We start from the raw sequence: 6674 nt of genomic DNA on the forward strand, positions 1-6674 counted from the left end.
TTTTGAGCCTGGTTAAGGAGACAGTATAGACAAGAGAAAAGCAGAGGCTCTGGAGTCACACAAATGTCACCATTGAGATTCGTCCCCACTCTTCATTCCCTTCCCTGTAAAACCAGGCAAGTGACACCTGCCTCACAGCACTGGTAACAAATAGGGAAGAGCACACGTTCCCACGTTCCCGGGTCAGACAGGACAGCCAGGGATCAGCGGCACATGAGGAGGTGACAGGTGGTCACTAAACTGAGCTCAGGTGCATACACAGCATTTTACGTCACCTTGAGATGCCTCCTCTTGTGACCTCTCAAAGAAGGTGGCAGTGGTGAGGAACGAACTCCAGGAGCGTATTAGCATACATGATCTTCAGGCCGTCTGGATGAGACTCAACGATCTGCTCTACAATCACCTAGCAGAAGGAAGAGCGTTTTATTTTTATTTATTTGTTTGTTTGTTTGTTTGTGTTTTTGTTTGTTTTTAAAGCACCTAAAAGAGAAGTATGAACTATACACTACAGAGAAAAGAATCATGTAAACCTTAAAAATGCACTTCGTCCTTCCTCCTCCCCACTCAGTATGCTTTCTAAACAGGAGGTAAGTAACAATGGCATGAAAATCTAGGTCCCGGATTTGGGAATACTGCTCCAACCCTGGGGGACACAGAGGCTGAGGGACAGAGACTGGCCTAAAGCTAAAACATCACACACACTCATCTGGTTCCCTTCTGAGCTTAAAAGCGAAATACTGTATCTGCAGACAACAGCTCTGTATCATCTTCACCCTGGCCTTATCCTCTATCGTCTCCAGAACAGGGAAAGGGCTGAGATGGAAAGTGATGGAAGAAAACACATCTTATTTTGCTTTAGTATTTAATTTTTTTTGGTGAGGCTGAGTTGCAGGAGGTGAATGACAAGCATGCAAACTTAAAATACAAACGTGGCCACAGTTCATTTAATGACATGGAAACGTAAAGTACTTCCCTAATTTAGCATATTAGATTCAGTTCAATGAAAAGGGCATAAATTAAATAACTAAAATATTTTCATTTAGTGACAAAGAATAATGTGATCTTTTTCACCCCCCACAGAGAGAGCTATGAACTATAATAGGATACATACAAAGAACTGACAGATCATTTACTTTTAGTAGTCTTAATGAAGCTGAGAAGATTACTGAAATTGATCCTTCAATTTCACTTCTATCACTGGGATACTGTCTGGTTTTAAAACTGGAAGCCTTTCATCCTGAAGTCATGGTGGGTAGCTTTATACTTACCAGACAGAAAGAACACTCGCACTGGCATGTGACTGGAAGAAAGCCCTGAAACGCTGAGACTGGCTTCATGACTTCTGTCAGCTTGAACTAGATGAAACCGACGCTCTCTAAGTTGGAAGCTGCTGATTGCTGGCGGCCTCACATGGTGCAGCCCATACTCCGGCCGCTCAGAGGCAGGATACACTGACTCCCTGTATTTTACTGTATCCTTATAGGTCAAGAACACTGGGTAACCAAGTTCTGGACTTAAGGTACTACCCCGCTAACTCGCCCTTCAAAGCCCTTTATCTTTGAATATTCCCTCCCTCCCACCTTCCTAGCCTGGCAAACTCCCCCATGGTCTTCAAGACTTAGGCCACATCAATTCTGCGAAGACGCTTCCCCTCACAGACTTTCCCTGCGCACAGAGCTGTCTTCCAGCTCCTCCAGTGGGCATGGGCGCCTTGGTGGGGTCACGCTTTTTGGCAACTTCATTAACGTATAACTTATGGAAATGGAAATTGACCTGAAAATGTTCTGATCCGTACCTTCTTCCTAGGCAAGTCCCTCACCCCTACTAAATTAAGATGATCCCTGAGTTATGGCATCACTGTAAGAGACCAGAGCGCATGCCTGATTCCTGCCATGCTGATGGGCACCAAGCGGGACCAACCTTTTCTTACAACCAGAAGAGCAGGAACTAAGAGCATCTTCAAGGAAGAGCCCTGAGCTCTCTCGCACCCAGTCAAGAAACGAAGCCAGATTAGATGCTCTGTGTTTGTGGAATGAGGTGCATGGGGGCACAAACCTCATCCATGTATGGTTTCACCAGTACTTGACCGACTAACGCCTCTGCATCCCGTGTCTTGTCAATTGTAGCGTAAGTCTGGAGGCAGTGCCGTATGATGTCCACATTGGAAGTCTGAAGCCCTTCTAGCAGCAGGCCTCCCAGGGACTGCTGCAGCATGGCTGTAATGTGGGCTATACGCTGCAAGAACAGAGAGACCAGGAAAGAAGGTCCAGGTACCACAGTTTCTAAAAGCTCAAATATATGTGTATAATTTATATACATATGTGTTATATATATAAAGCGAGCCTCTAATTCTACCAGAACATATGTAAGATTAAAATCCCAACATTTCCTAGAGAATAACAATGAATCTCTTCTCCCCATGATTGCTTTCTTTCTTTTTTTTTTTTTTAAAGGTTTTTATTTATTTATTTGTCGAGAGAGAGCACAAGCACACAAGGAGACACAGGCAGAAAGAGAAGCAGGCTTCCTGCCAAGCAAGGAGCCCAAGGTGGGACTCGATCCCAGGACCCTGGGATCATGACCTAAGCCAGAGGCAGTGGCTTAACTGACTGAGCCACTGAGGCGTCCCCTCCCTATGATTTCTTTGAAAGTAAGTCGGCTTCATCAAAGTGAAGTTTAGACAATTACGGAATGACAAAAAGTTATTTGCCTCTTAAGCTACAGAGTAAATCTGACAAACGTGCATTTAAACCCAGTCAAGGGCTTTGGATAAATGAACTCTGACTACATCATATAATGTGTCAAGTTACATGAAATTCAGAATTAATTTTACTTGCATAGTTTGGAGACTACGCTTGTGTCTTTACACAAAATCTATCTAGTGTGACATAATGGAAGCAGGGTCCCAAGCAGGAGACACTGAAAAAGAAAAAAAATTCAAAGCTAGCTTCAAAATCCTGTAGAGTAGCAATTATCAGGGGCAATGCTAGGTCAAACCAAAATCATCCAGGAAATTCGCAAACAGCAAATTGAAAATCGAAACCAACACTTGCTGGTCTTACTTTGTCCAGAAGAGGCATGCCTTTGCTCTGAACAGCATGAAAGTGTAACTGATTAAATTCTGTGGCAATTCTCTCCAAAATCTGTCTAGTCCAGAGAGGGCTAGTAGAGACAATTAGAGAAATGTAATTCCCAAAGTTAAAACCTGCCACCCCCACCGCCCCCTATGCCTTACAGCGCTCAGGCACCTGCACCTGAACGCCATCAATTTTCATGACAAACTGTCTGTGCAGCAGGCCCCAGTGCAAGGGGTGAGGAGCGGGGAGGTCATAGAAACCACCGACGCAGCCTGGCCTGGGCCACAGGGCCCAGGCAAGGGGATGGAGCTATTTTAGGTCAGTGTGGGTACAACTGCATGATTCCTCCACGTTCCTCGGGCTCTCCCATTCGTGCCCTTCTTCTCCCTTCTTCTCCCATTCTCTAACCCCCTCCTCTCTCTTGCCCTGTCCTACCGTTCATACCCGAAGCCCCCTCTTCTTCTCTGCCTGCCTCAATCTCCCTCCCAAGTACCTCCCCAGTACCAACTACTGCTGTCTCCTCAATCAGCTAAAACTGACCGCCTAGCAGCAACCTGGGAAATCGCTCAGAGCAGCGGACTCCAAGTTTAAATTTACCCAACGGCAGAAAGAGCAAGCTCGGTGCTCCGGGAGCTGGTGAGAAATCACTCACAGTGCATCTGCCATCAAGTGGACTGGATACACTTCCCTCTTGCCCCCCACATTAGAAAGCGTCAACCCCATTCAAAAGGAAGTCGAACAGTGAAAGAAAAAAAAAAAAAACACAACAAAGGCCCCAAAGCCCCTGCTGGGCTCTATGAGGCATCCCACATCTGAGGATGGGCAGTCAGGTAGTGAGGAAACACACTGTAAGGAAACCCAAAATCTCTGGAGACCTGCCATGGTGTGCCCCGTCCCAGAGCATCAGAACTGGTGTGGAGGGAAGGCAAGCGCTTGGCACGACCAATGCAGAAGCCTAATCCCAACCTCTACTGACTGATCCCATGCGCATTTCCTATTTATCCTTTTCTCGGCATTTCTGGGCCTGGCAGAGCATGATGGATTTACTGTGCGCTGACGCTGCTCTGGCTTTCCTGACTCTAGAGCTCAGAGCTGCTCTTCTGGAGAAAAAAGTCCTCCAAGGTAATTAATTCTGAGCAAGAAAGCGCACAATGTCTGTTTATCAAGGACAGTGTTGCAAAGGGACAGGATTGTAGACACAGATCTCACTGAGGTGTTTCTATCCGAGGAGCACAGCAGCAACAGCAAAGATGGGAAGAACACTGGAGGTCCAGCTCCCCAGGGGCCGAACGTGGACATGGCTGGAGGGGCTGCAGGCGCTGCCAAGGGCCGCAGTGAAGCAGAGCCGCTGGAGACACTCGGGCTGCAGAAGGGCCGCTTGCAGACTGTCTACTAAGTGTGGACGAACGGGGCAGAAGCACGAGTGCAACGGGCTAGAGACACAAGCACAGTGGAGGCTGACCACTTAGTTGAATGCCTTGATGTGAAAGGGGACAGAGACCTAGGACCAGAGAATCGCTTCCTTTGGGATGTGTCCGTTCTTAATCTCCATCATGAGACATGTGGAGCATATGGTCTCTCAAGTTCCTTCCAAATCTAAAACCTTAATTCCTAAAATTTAGAAACCTAACTCCGCCTGCAAGGGGAGGGACTGTTAGCGTCACACAACAGAGCACTCAGGGAACCAGGCGACCTTGACGCAGGCAGCCCAGCTGGTATGTGTAGGACCAGCCCCGGCTACTCCCACTGCACCACTGTGCGTCTCACAGTGCTGACAGGACCTAAGTACTCATTTTCTGAGTCACTCATCTACCCTGGCTGATTGAAAATTCACACCAGGAAGGGAACAAGACAATCACAGTATAACAAAGAGAGCCATCATCTTTTTCCTATTTCATAAGTTTTTTCTTTCCTGTTTGTAAATTTCAACTGGATATGTCCTATACTGTTTCATAATAATATAATGCTGGTGCAAAATACATCAATGGTAATACTCTGGGCATGTCTAGGAAAAAAAATGAGATGGAGAAAAACCAAGATGAATGGTAGGTATGCCTTAAAGATCAACAGGACTTTGCTAGTCCTCAGGGAAGGTGATTCCAAATATACTTTTACACTGCAAGCATAATGACGTGTTGGAACTGTGGTCTATAACCAAAGCGTTTATAGGAACGTGTTATAGATTTCACCATTTCATGCTCTCCACTCTCCTGGAGCTACATTCTAGCCACAAACCTGGATTTTCTTCTTGTTCAGAAATGAATTCTAACTAAGCCGTCCCCGCCTAATTAGATTGGATGTGAAGTATTAATTTATGTGCTACTTAGTTAAAAAAAATGCTTACCTGCTTGCTTCTAGTGCAGAGGTTTCTTTCGAACTTTGTGAATTTAAGATTTTTTCAATCTTTTCAACTGATCAAATAACTTGTATAAGCCTCAACACACACATCTATAAAAATAAAAATTAAGCAAACAAAAAACGTCACCATCTTTACTCTTAATCATCTTTATTTCCCATGCTAAATGCAGGAAAATATAAGACCAAAAGTTAACTTCAAATATATAGGGCATGCTATATTTTGAATATTTCTATAAAACACAGAATTCTCAAGAATGCAAATCTTAGTTCTAGAGTAAGCATACTTCCATATTCTATTGCAAGTTTATAGAGGAAAAAAAAAAAAAAACCTAGACTTTGCTTTCTCATATTCTATACTCTTATTTCTTTTTTTCCCCATCCTGAATCTTTCTATGGGCATTTCTTTCCTATTTTTTTAAAAAAGATTTGTTTATTTGAGAGAGAGAGAGAGACTACATGTGCGCGTGCAGGGGAGGGGCAGAGGGAGAGAGAGAATCTCGAGCAGACATCCTGCTGAGCACAGAGCTCAATGCGGGGCTCAATCTCATGATCCTGAGATCATGACCTGAGCCAAAATCAAGAGTCGGACGTTTAACCAACTGAGCCACCAGGCGCCCCTCCATTTGTTTTCTTATGGCCCTTTATTCATGTTTTAACTTTGGCTTCCGATTGTACTGGCCCTCTCAGTTTACATGTGCATATACCTATATGCCCAAGCACCAAATCATTAAAGACCTTTTACACTACAAATATTATCAAAGAGGTTGAGGGACATTATGAAAACTCTCATCCTTAAAGAACAAAAAAATTCAAAGTCATCCATTCAATAAATAATAGTAATAATGAATCCACCCCTGGGAGCTCGATATTCATTCCGATGGGGGGTGGGGGTGGGCACGAGAAAATAAAGCAAGAAATACACCCTGCTCTCACAAAGCTTACTGTTTTGTCTGGAAGCGCACGACAAGCATTCTTTGGACAAAAGCTGTGAGGAGATCCAGAGGCGAATTAAACAGAAGGTCCCTCAAACAGGCTTCTCCCCACTGAGATTTTAACAAATATGCTAATAATACACATAGAAAACATTGTACAGAGCAGCAGGCGAGAGTCAGAAGCCCAGACTCCCAATGCCCGCTGTGCCCCTACATCGTTATGATCATGAATGATATCGGGGACACTTGGAACTGGAGATAGCACTAAGGGGCACACTCCCGGGGTGAGCCCTCAGATGTACAGAGC

The 6674-nt window shown here is 44.8% G+C and overlaps 1 pseudogene across 1 annotated transcript; it reads right to left on the bottom strand.

The window, feature by feature from the left end:
- Window positions 1-301: 301 nt before the first annotated feature.
- On the bottom strand, window positions 302-3118 carry LOC309857227 (conserved oligomeric Golgi complex subunit 2 pseudogene; annotated as a pseudogene). Its single transcript has 3 exons — window positions 3063-3118; window positions 2056-2235; window positions 302-403 (listed from the first exon to the last, which is right to left on the bottom strand). The product of its transcript is annotated as a conserved oligomeric Golgi complex subunit 2 pseudogene (transcript).
- Window positions 3119-6674: the final 3556 nt, after the last annotated feature.

Source organism: Mustela nivalis, assembly GCF_964662115.1.
Source record: "Mustela nivalis genome assembly, contig: HAP1_SCAFFOLD_505, whole genome shotgun sequence".
Classification (NCBI taxonomy): domain Eukaryota; kingdom Metazoa; phylum Chordata; class Mammalia; order Carnivora; family Mustelidae; genus Mustela; species Mustela nivalis.